We start from the raw sequence: 26,208 nt of genomic DNA on the forward strand, positions 1-26,208 counted from the left end.
TATACTAAAGTCTCATAAATTTTTTATTCAAATTTTTGCCATACATCATATTGTCACTTTTGTTATGACAGCAACGAAAATAAAGCAAATCCACAAGGATTAAAGTGCATATCCTTTTAATGAAAACATACAAACTTCGATAATGATTTAAAAAATTTATGAAAATCCCATTGTTGTGTTAATCAACGTGATTTTGTAGGATTAAATTTCATTTTTATATTATTTTTTAATAAACTGTGATACCAAATTGTTTATATATATTTCTACAATTGACAAAAGGAAATGGAATCTTGCAGCTTTCATAAACAAATTTTGGTCCATAGTCAATAATGATATTTGTAGGCGCTGTTATAATTTAGCTTTGTTTTTTGGATAGAATTGCTATTTTCATATCTTTGTCATTAGCTGATTCTCCATGAAAAATAATATTTTATTCCCATTCCGTGGTAAAAGTCTCCGTATTCTTTAAAACGTGCCGTCTTAACTAGGTTGGGTTAGGTTAGGTTGTAAGGCTGTTTTCCAAAAGGAAACACACGTAAACTTTAAAAAAGAGTCCTTTGTGAAGCCTAGTTCCCCCCATAGATTAGCAATTATGAGTCGACAAAGCGCCTGAGCCTACTACAAATCTGCATAGATTTTTAACTTCTATATTCGCTATTTCGAGAGCTTGCTCAAAAAAGTGAGATCCAAAAAATCTCTTTCTTGATCTTGCAAAGGCGGGACATTCCAGATGAAAGTGATGAGATGATTCCCGCTCATCCTCCTCCATGCAGCTTCTACAGCTAGCGTCCGGTAAGATTTTTAACCTAACTGCGTGGATCCCGATGGGACAATGGCCAGTAAGAACCCCTACGACTAAGGAGAGGTAAGGTTTACTGAGAGCGAAGAATTCGGTAGACCTATCGCGGTTTACCTTGGGCCAGAAGGGTCCTGCGACTGCGCAGGTTTTAGTAACTGACTAGCGCCTACCCAGCTCAGCCGAGGCCCATCCGTTCACTAGCAAACCGCAATAGGACAACGGTGCTCCTACATGCTTCCATGCTTCTAATAGTTAGTGTGACGTTCCTAATATTTCAAGCTCATTAGCCTTACAATTCCCCGCTATTCCGCAGTGGCCAGGAACCCAGACTAATCTATCCATCTTAACTAAATAAGTTTACGTCGAAAAATATTGTATGTCTTTATGAATAACTTAGGATATCAAAGAATGGCTTCTACTGCTAATATAATAATCGATTTGAAGAATTTTCTATAGTGGGGGGTATATTATATATTTGTTCGATTCGGTTAAAAATACAAAAATGAAGGCCTTCAATAAGTTGTATCTTCCAAAGTTATTTACATGAAAAGTGTTTTTCCTATCCCCAAATTCACTAAATTTTTAACTGAACCGAACATCATACTTGAGAAGTTGTCAAAGGGCATACAGCCATACCCCTTCTTCTCACAGAATATACGCTCAGTTTCCAAAACCCTTCCCAGAATTAACGATTCTTCTAATATTGATATTATACATATATACAGATGTACATATGTTCATAGCCTTCAGCTTTGTTTGCGCTTCTTCTTTCTTTCTCACACGAGTTCAGTATTTTCATGTTGTTCACATTTTAATCGCTTCATTTGGTAGCAGAAGTAATTAATTAACTGCGTACCCTTAAGCTTTTAGCTGAACTAATCACATCAAACTGTTTTCCATTTATCAAAAATATACACTGAGTCTTGAAAAATGTTAAACTACTTACTTTATAGCTCTTTAATTATGTTGTTAATCTAGTATTTCTAAAGCATATGTTAGTGGTTTCGTTGTCATTTGGCCTTTTGTGGCATTGAAAGTTATCAATATAATAATTGAAGAAGAAGAAGATTGATTATAACATCAAGTTCTACCAACTGCTGCTGTATGTATATCAATTAATAAATATGTAGTTCATAATCTAGAGATTGAAATTAAGGAAATCCAAATTAAAATCATTAATCTGCTTAATTTACTATATAACATCGTGGATTATTTATAGTTTTCAACTAATATCTTCTAAAGGCCTTGAAAGAGAATATCAGAAAGATATGCACACAAAAATAAGACAATTAAAAACTTAGCAGCTTAAAGCTCACACTCCACGTGTGAAAGTTATCTTTGTGAAAGCTTCATTGCAATATACTACAAGTGAAAGCTCCTGTGAAAGCTTCATTACGATATACTACAAGTGAAAGCTCCTGTGAAAGCTTCATTACGATTAGTTCATAATACAATTACATAGATGATTAGATTTAACTAGCATTGAGATTATGGTTGCCAAAAGCCTTGATATTATTTTACCTTAAACATTAAAAAATTATAATATTTAATTCTAACTGTAGTCATCCACTTTCTTCACTTTTTAAGTCAGCGGAAGTTCTGAACTCTCTAATTCCATGTTTTAACCCAGTCGAAGATTTATTCTCATTGCAACTTCCTGCTACCGAGCACTCAAAACACACAGATATTCACTTAAGCGAACCACCACAAATTAAATTCCTCGCAAATCTGCAATTATTTATGCTCAATGTGAATGCTATATAAATATTGGCAGCCATTTCATGGTGTGGCGAATTGCGGTTAGCATAATCAAGATCGCTAGCAATAGGAAACGGGCAATCAATTTGATAACAGCAACAATTGCTAACCACATTTAGCAACTCTTTCACTTCAGACGCGGCGCTACCACTTCGCCGCGAGCACCTCAGCAAGAAAAAAAGCTCCTTTGACTCGCTCACACAAACAACTTCCACTATCAATTGGCTTGTTTTCAGCGTCGAGCATGCAACATGCCACATGCAATGTGTTGCCATCCCAACTAGTTAGAGCGATAATGGCAGTCGAAGTCACTGTTTCATGGCCAAGCTAACAGGCGCACAGCAATAGCCGCACAACGCGCAGCTGTCGCGTAGAAACCAGACGCCGATTGCTGCTGCAGTTGCTTGCTGCCAACGATTGCATGTTGCATGCAATGCTAGACAATGAGGTAAGTAAAACCCATCAACCGAGCCATCAGCGGCAGCTAAAGCTAAGATAATAGGCAACAACAAAAACTAGCTGCCAACAGACTGATGGCGGCGGTGGCAACAAGCAATGGTAATATGCTAAGCATCATTATGAAATGTTGCAACTACATGAAGGTTGACGTTCAACACGATCATCATCATCGTCATTAACATGATTATGACAATCATCATATCTACACGGTTGCAAGATCACTTTGAGCGCGCCATAATTGTACTTTTCAAGTGCGTTTGCGCCAAAGCATACTCCGGTTGTTGTTGCCACAGTTGCCGCTCCACTACGCATGCGCTCCACATACGTGCACCGAGTAGCGCTAGTAGCCAACGGCTTGTATTATTGTTGTTGCGCCTGTCAGCCGATTATGGCAGTTACAACATTCTACTTGTGCCGGCCATCATAACTGATCGTTGAGGCGGTTGATTGAAGTTGTTGAGTTGCTGTGTTGAAGTGACGGAAGATCCACACACACACACATACTTTGAAGTTGAGGAAGTGAGGATGCGAGCGGTTTGTTGATTTGCCAGTCAGTGGCAGAGCATCACAAGTGGTTTAACGGTCGCACAATGCGCTCAAGATCAGTAGTTAGTATGCAACAACAACAAAAAATGAAAATTACAATTACAATAATAACAATGACACGCTATATACATATATAAGCTGAATAAGCAGTTTGTGAAGTGGATGTTAAAAAAGCCGCCACAAAAACCACTTCAGCAAAGGGGAGAATTGACGGCAGCAGAAGAGCGCATTTGGATTTTGAAGGAAATCTTTGAAGGTCGTATCACTTGAGAAACAGTAGTACATGCAAGTGGTTGTAATTATCTGTGATGAATTAGGTTTCAGGAGAAAACAATTCAATGACAGCTCTCAAGAAAGTTTGATTGAAATCTGAGCAAAAAAAGTATTATATAAGATCTCATTAGTTTAGTTTTGTCTTAGATTATTTGGTAAGATTTGAGGATTCATGAATTTAGTACTTAGAATTAGGTATGAAGAGCTGTCATCTGTTCTCTCTGGAATGAACAAAAAAATACAAAAACCAACAAAATCAGAGTTAATTCCAAAGCAATAGTGGATTGATGTTTTGAAAGCTTCAGAAATACTCAGATATTAATCTTTAACTCTAGTCAAGTTAGCATTAAACATAAATACAGTAAATTTTATAGTGAGTCCATTTAAAGATTATAATTGCGTTTAATCTGGACTTACAGCATTAAAAGAAAAGACAATCAGCTTTATCTTCTTTCGAAAGAATTTTGGGGTTATATTTTTATGGAATATGTTAAGAACGAACTATTGCATTCAAGCAAATTTTGAATGAAAAGCATCGATAGAAAGTGAGAAATTTGCAAAGTATGATGTAGATATGACCTGATACTTGAAGGCCTTCATCAAAGGTCCAAAGTAGGCATTCGCTGTGGGGATAACCTCCTCATTCGATTCAAATTCCTGTTCACCGAGTAACTTCTTCAACATTCAACATGTAGTACATGCAAGTGGTTGTAATTATCTGTGATGAATTAGGTTTCAGGAGAAAACAATTCAATGACAGCTCTCAAGAAAGTTTGATTGAAATCTGAGCAAAAAAAGTATTATATAAGATCTCATTAGTTTAGTTTCGTCTTAGATTATTTGGTAAGATTTGAGGATTCATGAATTTAGTACTTAGAATTAGGTATGAAGAGCTGTCATCTGTTCTCTCTGGAATGAACAAAAAAATACAAAAACCAACAAAATCAGAGTTAATTCCAAAGCAATAGTGGATTGATGTTTTGAAAGCTTCAGAAATACTCAGATATTAATCTTTAACTCTAGTCAAGTTAGCATTAAACATAAATACAGTAAATTTTATAGTGAGTCCATTTAAAGATTATAATTGCGTTTAATCTGGACTTACAGCATTAAAAGAAAAGACAATCAGCTTTATCTTCTTTCGAAAGAATTTTGGGGTTATATTTTTATGGAATATGTTAAGAACGAACTATTGCATTCAAGCAAATTTTGAATGAAAAGCATCGATAGAAAGTGAGAAATTTGCAAAGTATGATGTAGATATGACCTGATACTTGAAGGCCTTCATCAAAGGTCCAAAGTAGGCCTTCGCTGTGGGGATAACCTCCTCATTCGATTCAAATTCCTGTTCACCGAGTAACTTCTTCAAGTTTGTTATTATTGAAGATATCATATCTTCTCTTTGATAGTAGTATATCCCTTTGTTTTTCCCTATTATATTATATTCACCTATAAGTATACATACTATATATCAAACCCTTCTTCTGCGTCCAACGTTCCTCTTTCATTCTTCATTCCACATTTATTCTCTAATTGTCAATTAATTGCTGTCATGACTTGCTGACATTTGTTACTTTTGCCAATTCTCTTTATGTTCTGTAATTTTCCGCATTTATGGCGAATATGACAGGTAAACTCCAACGACATGCAGTTGCTTTATATTATAGGTTATGTTAGTATAGGTATATGAGTATATGTTATACGACATCGACACTGTCAGCGCAGTTTGATCGACAGAATTTTGGTTCCGTCATGTGTCATATGTCATATTTTTGAAGTTCATAAACTGCAGACAGTTGAAAAGAAGTAAAGAAATAATAAACGTGAATAAAATTGCAATTCAGTTGCAGTTTAACGGTAATTAAAACCGCATTAGTTCGAAAACTTTTTAGTTCGTAAATTTCAGATAATTACTGGTTTTATTAAGAATTACTTTCGTTGTAAAAATATACACAAAATAGAGGTAGAAACTTCATTATCCTGATCCAGAAATACGGTATTCTTAAATATTACAATAACAGCGCCACCTATCGAAGAGCTTAGCATTTCTGTCGAGATCAGATTTTCAAGAAATATCACAAACGATTTTATTGAAAGAGAATCTGAAGTTTTTAGCTTATTTTTAACGAAGAAAGCAATCAATATTTAAGAAAAGCAAGTATATCATAAAATAAATACAATTTTAAGATACCAACGTTTCTAGCCTTTGCGTTAGGTATGACTTGGAAATACCTTAGGCTTTAGCGGAGATGTATTCTATAGTCAAAAGCCTTTTGAGACCTATTTCTAACATGCAAAAGCTTCCATAAATCGTTCGAAAGCTCCATAAAAGCTCAAAAGCGCTACATTTATCGGAAATCATAAATGAAAGCTGTAACAAATTTCCGACTAAGGCATAATTTGTAACAAGACACATATCCATTCTTACAAAACAGTGTCAGCAGACTTGTGATTCGCATATGAACACGAAAGTTATAAATAAGGCATCGCTAAGAAGCCGCAAAAGCCCAAAACGGGCAGCGGCAATACCAAATCCGTATGTGGTGTCATGTTGATATGTGGCAAGTATTCGTAAGTTCACACATAAATCTGACTACGCAGATACATGACAGCTGAGCGAAGTTTATAGTCCGCATATTAAATAGGCTTAACTGTTTAATTATTTTCCATAGAAAACCTTATGAACACTTTCTACGGTCATCTAATTATTATAAAATCCATAGAACAAAGCAAACTGTAACAACATTCGATCATATAAATGGTGGCCTTTCAGCCTTAGGAAAAAAGCCGGAACATTAATCACAGAAATAATCCCGTCGTCATTGCCACATAAATATCACTCATAATTAGCCGAGCATCGTTGCAGTGAAATGTTGGCGCAGCCCTGGCCATAAATGGTCACAACAAACCGTAACTAGTTGTTGCATTCATGAGGAGCGAAGCGCATGGTCATATGGCTGTGTGGCAACTACACTGTTGCTACAATGTAGTTTGCCGTTTGGCTCGTCAAACACAATTGCGTAGCCAATCAAGCGCACCGATTGACCGACAACAATTACTGTTGCACGCTTTGATGTTTGATTTTGCGCTTGACTTTGATGAAATGCTCATGCCTTTTTATTCATTATTGCTGCTGCTGTTGTTGTTGTTGTTGTTGCTGTATTGCTATGGCAGCAATTTTCGTTGACAGCTGTACAGAAGTGGCCCCACCTATCGTCGTCTTCAACGCACAGAGCGCTTCACTGCAGTTATTGTTATGCCTGATTACACCTTTATTGCATTCTCACTTATCCACCATCTTCGGCTCAAGCTGAGCTTGGCGTCTTTTTTTCTTTTGGAGCCAGTAAACAAAGCCTTTATTGCATGCTCGGTTATTTGTAGACTTTGTTGGCTGAGTTACTAGCTATGTACTGTGCTTTTTAACAACCACAACAATAAGCGAAGCTAAGAAAAGACGAGCACGAGAGAGCCACAACAATGGCGAAAAACCGCAGAATATATAGGCAATTAATTTTCTATGCAATATGAGTTTGCGGTTAAGTAATTGCATCAGATACCTATACTTCTTCTATATATATTGCAAAATTGTATATATTGGCGGATATTTACTAGAGCGTCTTTTCTGGAACAACGACTGATTTCAATCCATCACGAGAGGGTTTAAATTTTTGCAGTTATCGAATTTTGAACCATTTTCTAATGACTAACAGCCGAGGAATACGAAACTACCGAATTATTAGAAGCTTTCTTCCTTAAAGCCATTGAAATGAAGTTGAAAGCATGGGAAATTAATGAATTAAGTCTCGGTAAACGGACGCCCGGTAAGGATCGGGAAGGACCTCTCCGAGCCGTTCGATACCAAACGAGGTTTCAGACAGGGTGACTCACTATCGTGCGACTTCTTCAATCTATTGCTGGAAAAAATAATACGAGCTGCAGAGCTAAATAGAGAGGGTACAATCTTCTACAAGAGTGTACAGCTCCTGGCGTATGCCGATGATATTGATATCATCGGAAGCAACAACCGCGCCGTTTGTTCTGCGTTTTCCAGACTAGATAAAGAAGCGAAGCGTATGGGTCTGGTGGTGAATGAGGACAAGACGAAATATCTCCTGTTATCAAACAAACAGTCAGGGCACTCGCGACTTGGCTCCCACGTCACTGTTGACAGTCACAACTTCGAGGTCGTAGATAATTTCGTATACCTGGGAACCAGCATCAACAACACCAACAATGTCAACCTTGAAATCCAACGCAGAATCACTCTTGCCAACAGGTGCTACTTTGGACTGAGTAGGCAATTGAAAAGTAAAGTCCTCTCTCGACGAACCAAAATCAAACTCCATAAGTCGCTCATTATTCCACTCCTGATGTATGGCGCTGAAGCATGGACGATGACAACATCCGATGAGACGACTCTTGGGGTTTTCGAGAGAAAGGTTTTGCGCAAGATTTATGGTCCTCTAAGCATTGGCAACGGCGAATACCGCAGACGATGGAACGATGAGCTGTACGATTTATACGACGACATTGACATAGTTCAGCGAATAAAAAGACAGCGGCTAGGTCATGTTGTACGGATGGAAGAAAACACTCCAGATCTGAAAGTATTCGATGCAGTACCCGGTGGAGGAAGCCGCGGAAGAGGACGACCGAGAAAGACCAAGTGCAAATTGACCAGGCTTCACTTGGTGTTTCCAGTTGGCGCCAAAAAGCAAAAAGGAGGAATGAGTGGCGCGCTCTGGTGGATTCGGCTATAATCGCTTAAAGCGGTTCCTACGCCAAATATATATACATATATATATAAACGGACGTAAATAAAACAGCCGTTCTCAATGGAACTTGTTGTGTTCTCTCGAAGTAAAAATTCTCGGGGATGCCTATATAAACTTTTCTTCTACAATAGTCAGCGTTACTGAGCATAAAGTGGTAGCAAAAATGTATGCTGCTTGAAATCATCTGAAAGCCTTATCAAATTATGCTGTCCTTGATCTCGAGAATATAATGATCAATAGGATTTATAGGAGAATTGTCATTATAGGGACTGTCAATATGGGATTTATAGAATTTTCTTTACTTTAGGAGGTGCGTGACTTGAATAAAATTGCTAATGCTGCTTAATAAGGAGCCTAAATGTATTCTTTCGATAAAAGCTTTGACTGCTGATATTCAAAAAATCGAACAATATATATCTTTATATTAAAAAATGCAATTAAAACGTAATCGTAAAATCTTCACTAATGAAAAATGCATTCACCAATTATAACTGTATAACGTGTCCACTTAAATTAAATTGAGGTAGTAATATATTGATATCAATTAAAAAATGTGTGGCAAAAGAAAAAAAGTGTAAGTCAATCGGATATCGTAGTCGTTAAAAGCACATAATCACTGGCTGTAAGAGCAAAACCACCAAAGTAATTTATACTTTAATTTCACATGTGTATAATGAATGTATATCGATGGGCCCAGCAGGAAAATTTATAAAAATATCCATAGTTTATAGATTGGATATTTATAAGGTATGAGTTAGATTATTACAAGGCTAAGCCGCTGAGTTTTGCATCTCGGCACTGGAAAATCTAAAATACTATAGAAAATGATCTTCCTATGAGGAGGTCTTCTCATCTTAATACTAAAATTAGAAATTTAGAAACATACATTTTTTCAATTTCAAATTTTAAGATCACAATACACGCCATACAATTGAGTAGAAATTTTTAAAAGTACTTTATTTTCAAAAGTATAGCTCAAACACTTAGTATGCGACTTGGATAACATTTTTAGAATATTTAGCAATACGCCCTAATGTAGGCAACGTTTTTGTAAATTCTAAATTAATTTAATGAATTTAAAAGTGGTTTTATCGACATGATATTCTGTTAATATTTCCATTAAATTAGTTTCAATGAATTTTCAGCATATTTTTAATAATAAATAATTAAAGAAAAGCATCAACTATTCAGTTGTTGGAGGGCAGCCTCACATGCCATTGAAAACATATTCCATCCCAACCGCCACCATCAATTTTCCAGTTGTCTTGTCAGCATTCAATTAACTTGCCTTGTCGCGTTTATTTCATTTGGAATTTTCTTTACCATTTTCACTAGTTTTTTGAGCGAATTCTCCACTTTTTATTACTACAACTTCAACGTGGCTTTCAATAAAAATAATTGAATTGCAGTTTAGCGATGTGTGTGTAGGTTGTTTGCACATAAAAAGGAAAAAAGAAGTCCGAAGGTATTTCTACATTTTATTTAGTTGCCAGAATTAGTTGGTGGACTAAGTGTGCAGCAGCTTCCAAACGTTCAACTGAGCTTATGCATGTGTAACAATAGATATAAATGACGGTGTATATCCTGTGGACGTGCGCAATAAAATTGTTAATGCGCTAAGTGCACGCCAACAACCATACCAACACACACACACATGTATCCTATCACACACACACCCACACAGTTAAGTCGGTTTGTTTGTGTGTGTGTGTGCTGATTAAATAAATGCGCTGAGCCAGTAGTAATTTGTTGTTTGCACTAAAAATATTCGCACACCGTCAACCAACGTTTTTATAAAACAGATGATGTTGCCATGCAATTTATTGCGGCGCTGTGTGAGTATTGGTGTGTCGTTTGCGGAAGCACTTTCGCTTATTGTCCAAGCACTTATAGAATAGTAGGAATCTATTTCTCGTACTGGTAGATAGTGGCTTTAGCCGCTACTGTCTGTGAGTCTGCTGCTGCATCCTACTTGCCTGATGCTCTTGAAGCTATTATTATAATTTTGTTTGAATAATTTCATTTTCTTCTTCTATTTTTTTGAAAAAATTCGTACTGTGCTCATTCGAGCACTTCGGTCTGGGTGAAAACCGCTGTATGAAATGCAATTAAATTTGGTTACACTGAAGAATTTTCGGTGCCTTAATTTGACTGCTCTTCGGTTAAGATAATTTAATTTAATTTAAAGCCGATCTTACCGTAGAAACAAGTTCATCATAAACTCATCCAAATCATTTGTCATAATCCACTCAAATGGCATTACACTCAATGCATATTTTCATTAGATTCCGAAACGTATTTTACCTTATAAAGAACCACAACTCCAAACATCCTTATTCCTGCATTCTTGAGAGAGGTAAGGTTTGTTTCGTCGAAAAAGGACCTTTTTTCATGAATTTTTTTAGAAACAATTATTGCTGTAGGTTTATTTTTGAAAGTACAACATTTGATTTATCGTCGATCTCTGCAGGCACCTCGAAAAGAAGTTTTTGTGCGGTGACCAGCCTACAGCATCACTGGATCATCCGAAACCAAAAAATCAAAATGCTTTCTTTAGTTTATTAGTTTATCTTTCAATTGACGTCGAGTTTTTTTTAATTTTTCAATTTTGGTACCATTTTCAAGCCAAAATGACGATTTTAGACGAAAAAATCGACCTATTTGTTGTTGTAAAATTGTTAGTAATTAAAATTAAAAAACTCGACGTCATTCGAGAGCTATATGTAGAATTTTTGTTCAAAATTTCAAAACGATTGACGCAGTAGTTTTTTCTGTAGGCTGGTCACCGACTTTAAAAATGACATATTTGGGAAAATCGATTCAAAGTTTTGTACACTCAGCGCAGATAGCTGGAGGTACCGTTATTCAACCTGCTGTAACTTCGTTAGTTTTTCTCCGAATGACCTAAAACTTTAACACAATATTCTTGAGATGTTGATGGTTCAGAAAAAAAATAAAACAAAAATGAAACAAAAGTTGGCAAACCTTACCCCCCCTTAAAATGTAAAGTGAAGATCCAAACAATCGAAGTACTGATCAGGGATCATTTTATTATGGACATCTTGGTTAATTCCTCGTTAATTAAGATCAGATATTAATTTCCTGCCAACAAATTCCATAGTAATCGGTATATTAAGTCCAAGACACGAACGGCGTATTTTCGGATCAAGTAAATACGTCCCTCTTTCTCCCTCTCTCTCAACGTTTTATGAATCTGTAAACAGTGATCTCTGTGTACTTTACCCTGGTTATAAATAGTTATTGAATAATACAGTGGAACTTCTCTAACTCGAATCACTATAATCTACACAAAAACTTAGAGATAAAGAGACTTTGAGTTATAGAATTTTCATTTAAATATAAAAAAATTCCAAAGGCTGTAATATATAGATTTATACCCAGTTTTATTTATTTACTTTGCAAAAAATTTTATGGCCTCGACAGTAAATTTTTAAATTTTGTATTATGCCCTGACCAAAAAGTTCGATTTATGGCAGAAAATTTTTATGGAAGTTGCCTTCTATTGCCATTTCAAGAGTTCGAGTTATGGAGAACTTCGAGTTATAGAAGTTCGAGTTATGGAAGTTCCACTGTATAAGAAGAGTATTAAGCTCGATGAGAGCTCCATCAAATATTACTTAGGGATCTTTTAAGAAATTTCTACAAATTACTAAAAATGTTCTAAAATAGAAAGTTATAAGGGACTCTGCAGAATAATTTATTCAATTATCTGTGAGCTACGTCGGTTACACTGAGATTTTTAGATTAAATGCAATTCCAATATTATGAAAATAATGTTTTTCCCTCAGTGCACTTACATACCAACCATGCAGCACAACATTCTTTATACCTTGGCTTGCCACAATACTCCTTTGGTATGCCAAAAATTTGGATAATTACATTAATATGATGAGCTGACTATACAAATTTGCTGCAAGCACACATACGCACACAAGCGCGTAATAATCGGAGTGCATAATGAGCAATGCATATGTATATATATGTATTCAAATGTGTGTTAGTGTAGGTAAGCAAGAAATTAAGCAAATATTAAACAATTCTCGTTGAAAGTATTCCAACTTCTATACTACACTGCATTCTCAGCTTTATTGCATACACTCCAATACACACATATATACTTATATATGTAGTTATACACGCTAAGCAGTGGCGGTACTAAACCGTTATGTGTAACGAGCGGAAGCTAGCGCTTTATTTTGCTATAAACATTGTAATTATTCATGCAAAAGTGGGAAGCCAACACTTAAATGCCTGCACATGAAGCCACACACCAACCAACATACTCATATGGAATAGCGCGCTCTAGCGAATTTGCATATTCTCATGCATATGTGGGAATTTGTTTTGCAAAGGTAGAAGTTTTATATTGCATGTTAGCAACATATATGTACATATAACTGTAGTTGGTAGGAACTTATTTTTGCCAAGTATAACGGTAATAGTATTGCGTTTATTGAAAGCATTACTTTTTTAATTACACTCGTTTGGTTTGAGGATGCGCGCATAATTATACTCGCAGCAAAGCATTTCTTATTTGGTTAATGCAAATGAAGTTGGTGAAATTAAGCACATGAAGCCCTAAAAAACCATTGGAATGATGTAAGTAAAAAGTTTTCATGAAACTCGCTATAAGAATTGGGGAAAGAGTTGCTCAAAAAGCACAATAATTGTAATAATGAAATGAAAAAGTGACGAACCTTGGAAAACAAATATAAAAAATTCAAATTTTTCTAGAAAGAATGGAATGTTGAAAAGGTCTTCACCCATTTTTTGACTAAATAACTTGTTTGGGGATAGCCAAAAATAAAATATTAAAGAGCTGTACAAATTTTTGTTTGCAAGTGTATGGTGCTTTCAATCAGACCCGTTCGATCCTTGACCGAGGTCTCTTTCAACTTTTTTACTACTTCGAGGTATTTAATGAAAAGTCTACCAAGCAAAAAACGCGCCCAAAATAGATTATTAGCTAAATAGAGTAATCTTTATAAGTGCCAGAAATACATTTGGAGGTTTATGTGGAATGCAACGAATTTGTGTTACGCAACGAAATAACGTTACACTCACTTTATGTACATATTTCTCTTGTACAGCGCCAGCTTAGGTAAAATTAAAAAAAGAAAAATATTTTCATTATAGAGAATTACACCCGAATACCATTAAGAAAAATTGTTTGTAGGCTGCTTGTTTGAAATTTTTAATATTTTTTTTAGATTTAACAGATTTATTTTAAATAAATTTTCAGCTAAATAGAGTAATCATTCCATTATCGTTTAGATCGTCTTTTTTGGACGGTTTTCGCTTTTCCCTGAACTGTTTTCTGTTTCTACAGCTGAATGACAAGATTAGAGATGGACGTTTCAATACCGAGCATTACTTCTATTTAATCTCTAGGCTTCGTAAATATAATATTTACTTTGTAAGCGAAGTGACGAAGAAATCTACAGTACGAGGTTAGGAATTGGTGTTGGGTATCTGTAAAGGTTGGATAATTTACTAAATGAGGAACACTCCAAAACACCGAATCAGCTGAGAGCATCTTGAGAATTTTCCCCGCAAAAGCGAGGTTCTATTTAAGGCCAAGCAGAGCCACATCACATAATTACACACCACAACTCCTATGTGAACGACATTATCGAAGAATCATCATATGATATCATTTCTTCTCCGAGTAACTTGCAACATATTTAGTTACCATATTACTCAACGAGATAAATATCTAACTTAACATATGTAGAAGAAGATAAGCTCTACATATAAGCTCTATCTATAGAAGACGGACCTACTTTCAGTATAGCACTGAAGCACATGCCAGTTTTATATGATACATTTAAGAGTCCCTTGTTTCTGGCGCCAATTAACCTCACTTTTTAAACACTTTGCTAAGGCATTATTTTTTTGGTAACCATTTCTCAAGCTTCACGCGCTTCATTTCAAACAGTAATCAACAAGTTTGGTGGTCATAAATAAACAAGTATTAAACCCTAAACCAAAAGAACAATTTAATTGTCTTATAATTACGGTAAACTACCCAAATAAGTACACTATTAAGCAACAATTAAAAAGAGCCAACTATTTACACAACCTACAACCTAACCTTGTACTCATAGTTTCACTTACTGCTTCACATCTCTTCACTCTTTGTGTAACTGATTGTGTTCAAACTCGTCCAATTGGTTGAATGAACCTGAAACTACGAGTATTTCATCTCGATAGGCGATTTATTTTCATGTCAACTTGTGCGCATAAATAAATAAATAAATAACTATATAAGTAAATCGGATTGTCGCACAAAGAAATAAGCTGTGGATTTTTTGTGGCAAAAAGAAAAAGGCCGAGCGCGGAGGGAGTGGAAAAATATGAAATATTCAGTAGAAATAAGTAGGTTAACGGATTTAACAAATGTGAAGTCAACCATTGCCATATTCTTAAATATAAAAGTTCAAACGAAGAGTGTGTGTACATATGTATATATTATATTAAATTTTTATTTATATATAAACATTTTTTTCTTGGAATATACATACATGTACATATATTTAGAAAACTTAAAATTTATATTTCTTGCATTGTCCATTTAATAAATTAATAAATTTTATTAAATTATAAATTCCCAACAGGTGGCAACACCGCTAAAATTATTTTAAATTGTAAGTTTACTATAACTTCTACAGTTTGTAGTGTTTATTTGTCGTAAAATAAAAATAAAAATTTCAAACAGGTAGCAACCCTCAAACGATTTGGTTTTATACTGTTCGGGTAAAACACTTTAATCAAAAGAAATTTACTATAACTTCTACAGTTTGTAGTGTTTATTTGTCGTAAAATAAAAATAAAAATTTCAAACAGGTGGCAACCCTCAAACGATTTTTGTTTTATACTGTTCGGGTAAAACACTTTAATCAAAAGAAATTTACTATAACTTCTACAGTTTGTCGTGTTTATTTGTCGTAAAATAAAAATAAAAATTTCAAACAGGTGGCAACCCTCAAACGATTTGGTTTTATACTGTTCGGGTAAAACACTTTAATCAAAAGAAATTTACTATAACTTCTACAGTTTGTAGTGTTTATTTGTCGTAAAATAAAAATAAAAATTTCAAACAGGTGGCAACCCTCAAACGATTTTTGTTTTATACTGTTCGGATAAAACACTATAATCGCAAGAAATTTTTAAATTCTTCCTTAAGGTGGCGCTCTATATGAGATATATGTGTATAAAGTGAGCGTGACGTTTTTTTGTTGCGTAACACAATTTCGTTGCAGACCAAAAAAATATCGAAATGTATTGTTACCATTAAATTTTTTGGTATTATTATGATGTAGACTATATTAAAATCATTTTTTTATTTTTTCTTAAGAATCTTAATTACCATTCAAACAAGGGTTAAAGACTGGTTTAATTAAAAACAAAGCGCTGCTTACTATTATTTGATGATTTTACGATCGCAATAAAAATCTATAATATTTAAATCGTATTCGTTTTTCTTTCCGGCCTTACAGCTGTCATGTGGTCCATTGTTTTCACCAGCACTTTTCGCTGATCCGTGAATTGCTTAACTCGAAATCAGATAAAGCGACACCAAGCTGCTGCGCACCGAATTTGACACCGTTGTTACACACACGCAGCCAAAGCAACGCTTCACATTACAAGCTCAGTCGTCACTTCAAAAATAAAAAAAACGACAACACCAAAAACAACAAGAATGGAAATTCCAAAGGTAAGAAGATATTGGACGCGATCGTTTTTATGTGTCTCCATGTCTCCAGCCGACGTTGCATGAATTCAATAGAAAACAAACAAAAAGATAAGTCGATTAGTGTACAAATATTTACACATTGTACACACAGTGTGGTTCAAAGGAAAAAAATAAAAAATTAAAAAATGTGCTCGCACACACTAATCCACCAATAAACACCGATATGAGCGATAATGTTGGTTAATGTATTTAATAACATCAAACGTGATTTGAATGGGCAACACACACTCATACATAAACAGGAATAAACCTTTTTATTAATAAAAAATAATTTCTTGTTGACAAACATATATAACTACTCATTGCGCAACATTAACACTTTGAAGTGCCTAAACACTTAAACTCACATACATTTCATATCAAATATTGATACAACTTTCTATGTAGTAGTAGTGGTGTGTAGATAATGATCAAATGTAACTCACCATGTTGCAACAAGTCAAAGTCATGTCGAACATAACGGCCCAACTGTCAATATGCACACGTTTTCTCTTTCTTAGCCAAGCAGCCTTTTACAACATTATTGGTCCACTAATCAGCCACTGTAGCCTGGGCTGGGTTTGTCTGAGCTCGAGCTCGATAGTGCAGTCAGGTAGCGCGTGATTGAATAATAATGGTTCTATCTGCATTTAAGCCACTAATAAGTAGCTTAAAATGTGCGCTTCCGCTTCCATCAATTTTCTTGAGTTTAAAGAGCTGACAACTCACACGATCAGCTCGTATGGCTCAGAGGTGAGTTCATCAAAATGAACGTTGGGTGGAAATTTTATATAATATTATGATAAACATATATGTTGGAGAATATGAGCATACACTTGGAAAATTAATGTTTCGAAAAGTTGTGAGATTTCTCAGCTGCAGGGAATTATAGTGCATAGCTTGGACGTCGAATATAAAGCTAGTCTTAAGAGAAATCAGTTCAATATTGGAGTCTTTGCAAAGTTAAGTGGTATTGGTTGTCCGTGAGTGTAAAGGAGTTAACGTGATGACACGCTGACCTTCACAAAGCCGAGGATGTAGGTGAGTTGAGGGCTTATTTCGCCTTAAAACTACCTTTCTTAGAATATATAACTTTTGACGTACTTTTTCTCACTTTGGCAAGCTCAAAGAGCTTCAAGAGGTCAAAATATGTGATTCACAGAGCTTGACATGAATTAAAGTTATGTCATAAACTCGGGGCGTTAAACTCGACAGTAGTTCATAGACTTAGAGCGTTAAACCCGAGTTTATGAAGTACTGGCAAGTGGTGGGAATGTAAGAAGCACTGACTGAGCTCCTTCGCTTTATGCTATAAACTTGAGTTTACAGTTTTGAGCTTATAAATACTTGTCAAGTAAAAAAAAGGTCCAAAAAAGCGATGTTTGAGAAGAGTTATTGGAAATTTTATATTCAATACTAACAATATTATTACCAATAAACTCGAGTTAATGGGAAAATGCGAGCGTTTTTTTCATTATTTTCACTAGTCTTATTGCACTCAAAGAGTAATACTCAATTTGGAAATGTAAGATACACTGTTTTTTAGTTCAAGTTTAGCTTCTTCAAATTTCATTTTCAATCTTTCTTTGAAATCTCTTTCTTTTCTCTATCTATCTTTACTTTTACCTTCAAGAAGCATTTTATATATCATTGAATCATTGAATGTACTTCAAGGGTATTTAAAAATAATTATTTGAAATTGATTTGACACCTTTGTGACCCTCAACTCTCAAGAATGAATTCGTAGTAATGGAGTCTTAGCTCAAGTATTGAATTGAAAGCTTGGGAGGAGCCATAAACTCTAAATATACTCTAAAATCGTTTGACTTTATCAGAGAACATTCTCAGACGTCAGCAGTTCATCCAAACCAAATCAAAAACTATCCATATTTAATAATTTATATATCAAGGAGTTACTTGTCAGCATGAACTCGTGGATTTTTTTACTTTTCTACCACTTTATTATATATTAAATTTTTAAATTTATTACCAACTTAAAATGCCATGGTGACCTCTTTTCAGCATTTATGAACTCCGGACGATATCGGCCAATAAACTTCACGGTGTAGCATAAATATTAAAATTTCGTACATAAACATTAAATTTATGTATGTTTGTATGTTTATAATGGATATTGTATTAAATTGGCTCAATTGTTATTGTTGTTGCTTTTGACAGTATACTCAATATACATACATATATGTATGTATGTATGTATGTGGTTTAAGCGAGCATTTTCCGCATCTGTTTATGCCTTCCGGCTTGCTATTCACCTCAATCATAATCATTATGATTGTCTTCGCCTGTTCGTTCCTCATCAATTTGATCGACTTGTTTATGGGTTGTCAGTGAATTTTTGGCATATCTTCCTTGCCACACTGTAGCAGCAGCGGAGGCAGCAGTACGAGTAGGCATAATAATATTGCTTTTGTTTTTGTTTTTGTAATGGAATGTTTATGTTATTGGTTGTGAAAGCCCACGAGTGTGCCTGTGTATTCGTAGGAAGAGTGAAGAGGCGAAATTTGCATTTTTGTATTATTTTACCGTTTCTCCACTGCACTCTTGTCAGCAAGTCGAGCGTGTGTAGCGTTGTTTTTTGTTATAAAATTGTTGTAAAAAATATTAAAAATGCATGCATTGAAATTGAAAATGTAACTAATTTATTCTTCAAAATGGAATTTTCGTTGATTCGCTGGTTGCCTTTATAATCCTCTCCAGGTGGATGGATGAAAATTCGTTCGTTTAAGAGTTTTTATGAGAAAATTGCATAAAATTGCTTGTTAGTGACATTGAAGAGCTTTTTCTCTTCTTGTCTGCAATCCAGTGATCATATATTGTAGGCATAAATAATTCATATTGACAGTGAAATGTTTTTTCAGAAAATCAAGCAGTCGAGTTGATAAGTTTTCAGTCGCTTCCACGACATTCGGATCTATGTACCCGGCACGGACCTGGTCTTTTATCCGAAGGATTGTCAACTCGGAAGCATTTCGGGGGAGTATTTTGCTTTTACAACAACAATAGAAGCTTTGAGCTTTAAGTTAGCTTTAGAAAGTGAAAGCTTTTTGAGCTTTTCTGATATATTTTTTGTGAAATAAGGAAATATACTTTATTTATCAAGAGATCCAGAGTTTTTTTTCAATATCGTATCCCCAAATTAAAGTGTCAATTGGATACCTTGATAAATCGATTAAAATGAGTATGATGCTTAGGACAGCCCGCATGGATAGAGATATTCGGAGGAACATTAGCCGATTTCGGGCTTCGGAGCCAAAACGATTTTAGAAGAATAGATTAGAAATTATCTTTTCCAATTAGATCGAAAATTTAATAAAATTTGAGCTTAAAAATTCCAATGAGCAACTAGCCTTGCAATATTTAAGAACTGCTCTAAACTGCTCTCTTGCTGACTATCAAATCAACGCGAAACAGGTGCTACAATTCTAAATTATCTACATTAACAGATCAAAGTCGGTCACAACTCACCTTGAGTGTATGCGAATGAGAACAACAACAACAACTAAATATCAGCAACTAAAAAGCAGTTATAAGAAATGAAAAGTTGAAATTATAGCGCGCGCTGTGTCCACTACAGGTTGGGGCAAGCACTAGCAGCTGTTGCAATTCTTAAAACAAAAGAATGAAAAAAAAAAACAACAACAAACACCTATCAAGATAGTAGCTAGGCAACCGAATATTCGCGCTGTCGAACAAATCTCGCGCCGAACGAGTAAATAAGTGTCTTTTGGGGCAAGCAAGTGGCAAGCACAGGTTGACGACGCTGCCTGCACGTGATTTGTGTGCACTTACCTTGCTACAGGTGTGTATATGTGCAGGTGTATGTGTCTGTGTGTTTTAGCGCTGTTGATTGCAATAACTTTTAATAGGATTTTTCTAGTTCTCTCCGACTACTGGTCGCGCTGTGTGACTGTGGCGGCTTATTCCCAATGCTCAATGCTAGTTAAATACACAGTTTTTTGCACATCTGTTGTTGTTGTTGTTACTGTACGTTGCCAGCAGCTTTAATGGTTGGCGTAGTTAAATCAGGTTTTTCAATTCACCTTTTTGTTTGTACAAAACTCCATCTGTAGCTGCTTAAATTCATGATTTGCCGCAAATGAGCGCTCGCTGGCAATTTATTTAAAAACAATTTATTGTTCGCTAATTTTGTTAAATTTAATTTTCTTACGTAATAAAAGTGTTGGTAATAAAAATTACACGACGGTAATTTGTTAGTAGTTGAAGTTATGATTTGGTTTTGTTCTTAAGTACACTAGTAAGAAATTTTATTGCAAAAAACTCAACAGCAATTTATAACAATATGCTAATCAGCTTACGCACGCATAACCTCAAATGTGTGTGCATAAACATATAATATTTTCACGCTTCCCAACCACAACATTCCACATGCCCATTTTTTCCCATGCTTCTCATGCACCCAAGACTGTTGTTGTTGTTCTTGTTGCGATGGCTGTAAATTAACTGCCGCGCATGCGCAACCGCATTCCACAAATGAAATATTCATGCGCGAATATTGTTAGTGATTTTTTTTCTTACGCTTAGTATATCGATCTCACAATGCATTTCTTACTCGTTTTTGCTTAGAAATACATTATTTTGCTTTTTCTTCATACAGTTTTTATTACTGTCTTGTCACTTGTTGCATGCTACATTCTAGGAAAAGCGCTGTTAAAATGCATGTAAAATAGTGCAAAAGCTGACAGAGTAACAATAAGAATTTGCTAATTTTTTTTCTGAAGCTAGAGTTAGTTGCTACGCTTAACTGTTCTCCAATAAAAAAGAACTGCGCTGTGTTGGAACATGTTACTTTCAAGTGGTCTCACGAGAAATATATTAACCTCTTCTGAATATAACTTTTTACTTAAAAATTCGCGAACACCAGTGCCGTATCCAGTGAACAATTTAAGAGGTTATCTGTAAGCTTTATGTTCTCAAAACTGGAATGGTTAAGTTTTAAACCAGGTTCCAGCACTGGATCAAAAAGTTCCGCAGTCTTCCATTCTGTATGCATTGAAACAGTTATGATTTTCGCTAAAGGAAAAACCAGTATGCAAACAATGCTGCCCTATATGAATCCTAAGTTAATGTAGAGATATTGATGTTTCAATTTAAAGTTATCGCTTCAATAACCGTCAGATAATGATTAATTCATTAATTGAATCTTATTTATTCCTTATTTTGGAATGCATTTCTTAGGTAATGTATTTTCAACTCCAATATAATTATTTCATGCGATAAATATGAATTTTAACACTTTATCAACCATAGCGCCACCTGTCGGAAATAGTTTGAGAAACCATCTATACAAAAATTCAAAATGTAGGCATTGAAATTGAAAATGTAACTAATTTATTCGCCAAAATGGAATTTTCGTTGATTCGTTGAATGGTTTTATAATCCTCTCGAGGTGAGTGGATGAAAATTCGTACGTATAAGAGTTATTGTGAGAAAATTGCATGAAATTGCTTGTTAGTGACATTGAAGTGCTCTTTCTCTTCTGGATGTCTGCAATCCAGTGATCATATTTTGTAGACATAAATAATTCATATTGACAGTGAAATGTTTTTTCAGAAAATCAAGCAGTCTGGTTGAAAAGCTTTTAGTTGCTTCCACCGCATTCAGGTCTATGTAACCGGAATGGACCTGGCCTTTTATCCGCCCTATGATTGTCACCTCGGAATTCTCTAGATTATTTTATGTTTTTACAACAACAACAGAAGCTTTGAGCTTTAAGAAATAATTGATTAAGTGGTTTTTGCGATCCTTCGATATACTAAAATAGTCAGGGGCGAACGCAGGGGGGGGGGGTTTGGGGTGTTAAAACCCCCCCAAAGTAATTGAATTTTTAAATAATATAATTTAATTCTACATAGTCATTTGAAAAATTGTAATTTGTTTTTTTCAAAGCAATCTTTCTTCCGACGATGTATGAATATGTAAAATAAATGAATACATTAGTCACTAACAGCGTTGCCGTTTTGATACAATTGTATCTTCTAAATTTTGTGATTTGATACTTTTTTGTTCACAAACGGCCTATTTTGATACTTTTCTGCTGATAGAATTTAATTTTTTGAAACTATGAAAATGTTAAATTAAAACAAACCTATTGTATCTGGATAGTATCAAAAAGTTGTGGGAATGTAGGCCAATTAAAAAACCCAGAAAAATATAAACTGGACTTTGCCTGGATATTTTTAGATTTAAGGGGAATTGTGAGTCGAAAATGGACTTCTTTTGAAAATTAGTTCTGAACTGAAAAGTCACCAATAAGGTTTCTATTATTTTTTTAGAGTTTATTGTTAATCATAATACAGGAAAAATTCGAAAAATTTTTATTATGACTTTCAGTTTTCGTTCCATGAGCAAACTGTTGTGAAATAAATTTAAATTAAAAAAAATTATGCTATTTGCAAAAAAATACTTGAGTGTCTTAACTTAACCGCTGATGTAGAAGATCCCGATGATTTCGTTGCTGAATTTAGAATGTGGAAAAGGTTAAAAATCTTTTCTTCAGATTATATTTTCTAACTAAAATTTTGAATATATTTTCAGGAACTGGTTAAATCAAACAAAGAGATCCAAAACTTTTTAAGACGCGTTGAATTGTTGCGATGCAAAAATTTTCAAAACAGTGCATCGTTTTTTAAAGATTGGAGCAATAATCCCTATATCTGTCGCTTCAAGTGAACGCTCGTTTTCCTCATTTCGCAGGCTTAATACATATTTAAGAAATAAAACTGGAGAAGCACGCCTGAACGGAATGGCTCTCTTGAATATCCACAGAGATATAGACGTGACGGAGGAAGAGATTTTAAATGTTATGGCCCAAATTAAAAGAAGATTAGACTTCAATTTCTGAATAAAATAATGGAACATTGTCTTTTTACCTAAAACCCCCCCAAATTTTTTTCCTGCGTGCGCCACTGACAATAGTCAACAAATATGTCAAGCTTAAAGATTTCGAGTTGCAATGCCCTTTTTGGTACACCCATTACTACATTTTCACTATATTTCTAGAGCATTTTTATTTATTTATGAATCGTGCCATACATTCCAGCGCCAGTTTCAGCTTTATTCTTCATATGTTTCGTGTTTATTTACATTGCTGACATGAAACTCGCTGTTTTTGTTGACTCGTGGGTGGACGTTTTTCATGTTCGACTTGAAGTTGGATTGTAGGCCAACATATGTAGTTGTTGTAAATTGTATTTAATTAGTGATCCGGCGGACAAATAGTCAAGCACAGAACAGGTTGTTGCTTAGAATGGGAAACACATTGGTTGTAATTTATATTTTATGCCTCAGTTGAAGGCAGATATATCCATATTAAAGTCAATAAAATTCACGAAAATCTGTATATATGGGTTTAGGGGAAAAATAGATCGATATAATTTCGTTTTTGCTACAGAATATTCAATTATTATGGCTAGTTCACTTATATAGTTTCAAAATGAAGAGAATTGAAAGATTTGATTTCGCCTAAATTTGGAAAAGAGTACCATGTCTAACTACCTTTGATTCGATTTTTTACAAATGCGTATAAACTGATGTGTGTTGTGATTAGTAGAGAGCTTTCAAGTCTATTATTATGACATAATTTTAAACATCTCCCACTTTCTAGTTTTCCAACGTACAACAAAGACTAATTCTCGGTGCAATATGATGCAAAAGTAAAAAGCGCATTCATACATCTTGGAAAGACTGAGTCTATTTACTCATCCTGGCAATATCCAATGACTCAAACAGTTGGAAATTAAAGGAAGAGAATCATTCGTTTATAAAATTTATATTTATCTTTCTACATATCACGAATCGCACAAGAAAAGTCATTTAGTTGCTTTGTATTCCCTACATATATCCAATAAGAACCACCTCGACAAACTCACTTCGAATACATAAGTACAAGAAAGCACCGATCAGAGATGACCACTCACACGCTTTAATTTCTTACCTTAAGTTAAGGCAATGCGATTATTTAGTGCCTTCTATTCTATTGGCCTCGCAGCAATAATATAATATATATTTCGTTCATGCCACATGCAATTCAACAGCGGGACATTTTTTGTTGCATGCAACACACACACACACACTGCAGCAGTATGAATGCACCAACGTTTGTGGTGGCCAGCGAGCGTGTGAATGCAACAGGTTTTTCCGGAGCGCGCACACACCGACACCAATAATACACTTACACTTATACACTTGTAAGACAGTGTTGCATGTGTTGCATGTGTTTATGTATCAAACTCGTTTAATGGAAGTTTTGCAACAATTCCCATTTATTTTCTTTGTATTTATTGCATTTATTTGAAATTTTTTCTTATTGCCACTGCAACAACAACACGTATTTTAGCGCTATCTATAGCCACGGCGGTGCTTACGGCACGACTCAGCTGGACTTGCAGGCAGAAGACTTGCAGTTACATTGGTTTCTTGGCTGCCTCAATGGTTGTTAGGCTCGTTGAACGCCAACTAAGCCGGTTACAATATGTTGTTGTTGTTGTTGTTACTGTGTGAGTGTGTAACTTGGCAATTTGCGCAGTTGTTGCAATTCGCACTTTTTATTTAATTTATTGGAGAATCAACACTTGTAACTTGGAATAAAATATGCGTGCACTTATTTCTGATTGGGAAACACTGAATTAATTTTTTAAATGAAAATTATTTTTTTAATATTTTTTTTCACTCAAAATTCTCGCACTAAAATAATTTTAAAATTAGTTTGATTTTTTTATAATTTTTTTTTGCAATCAGTAACACTAAATTCTCTGATTAGTTATTAAAACACACAACTTGGCCACTTGACTTGCCAAAAACTCACTAAAGCAACATCAACACTCCGATTGAAACGCACAGACGCTTCGGTAGTGAGCTCAACAATTGTCTTGCGTACGCGCACGTTAACACTCGCAGACTCGTCGTTATGGACTAAAAAGAACATAAATTTTATGCACATTCAATCTGCTCGATATCAACAGAGGCCCCAACCACCACCAACCATCCACTACTACTGCGATGGCGGCAGCGACGACGACGCCAACGTCAAAAGCAATGAAGACTATGCTGTCGCTGCCATCATTGACATCGACAGCGAACCACTCAGAAACAGTTTATAATTGTCGGTTGACGATGCGACCACTAGAGACTGCGTTGCCAACAGTCGGCTAACACTATCTCGGTAGCATTAATGGCAGCAGCAACAGGCACAGCTAAGCAATAATAATTGTAGTAGCAGCGCTGTCGACTGCGCAGTTCATGACGACAGCGTCGACTTTTATCTCCACTACCACTAATGTGTCTGTGTGTGTATGTGTATCATTTGTGGATGGTATCGTCTAATTGTCGACCAGCTGTGAATGCCACTACACCATCAGCATACAAATGCTACATTGGCTACAAGTGTCTTTTGTATCTATGAGATACGAGTGCCATTCTGGTGCATTTGTATGAGTTTCTTACGCTCTCATTCCGTGTAATGCAATGTGGAACGTATTGCAGAGTGCAAGCGCAACGTAATGTTGCTTACTTGAACGGCCTTCCGCTTTAGATTCACCTTTAATGATTACGCTCTCACTTATCTGCCTCTCTCGCTTGGTATATTACTCTCTTTGTTGTTGTCTTTTTGGCTTCCAGTTTCCACGTTCCAATGCTTGACTTTTGTGTGATATCAAAACAAGTTTGACCGCTGACAGACTATAAACGACCGCACTTTGGTCGGTGGATGACTTCTGATAAGATATCTACTTAGTTGTCTTTGGCGCTACTGAAAAGTAAAAAGGACAAATGAAATGAGTATTTTATTGTAGAAGTAACTATCC

General features: G+C 35.1%; 1 protein-coding gene across 1 annotated transcript in view; it reads right to left on the reverse strand.

Annotated features, from left to right (window-relative positions):
- LOC105213967 (EGFR adapter protein) overlaps positions 1–25,541 on the reverse strand; it is a 55,646-nt gene extending 30,105 nt beyond the window's left edge. Inside the window, exon 1 of the mRNA XM_011187096.3 lies at positions 24,342–25,541. The gene's annotated coding sequence lies outside the window, so the exon portion shown is untranslated. The remainder of the gene's footprint in view (positions 1–24,341) is intronic.
- Between the last annotated feature and the right edge of the window lie 667 nt (positions 25,542–26,208).

This window comes from Zeugodacus cucurbitae, chromosome 4 (genome assembly GCF_028554725.1).
Source record: "Zeugodacus cucurbitae isolate PBARC_wt_2022May chromosome 4, idZeuCucr1.2, whole genome shotgun sequence".
NCBI lineage: Eukaryota > Metazoa > Arthropoda > Insecta > Diptera > Tephritidae > Zeugodacus > Zeugodacus cucurbitae.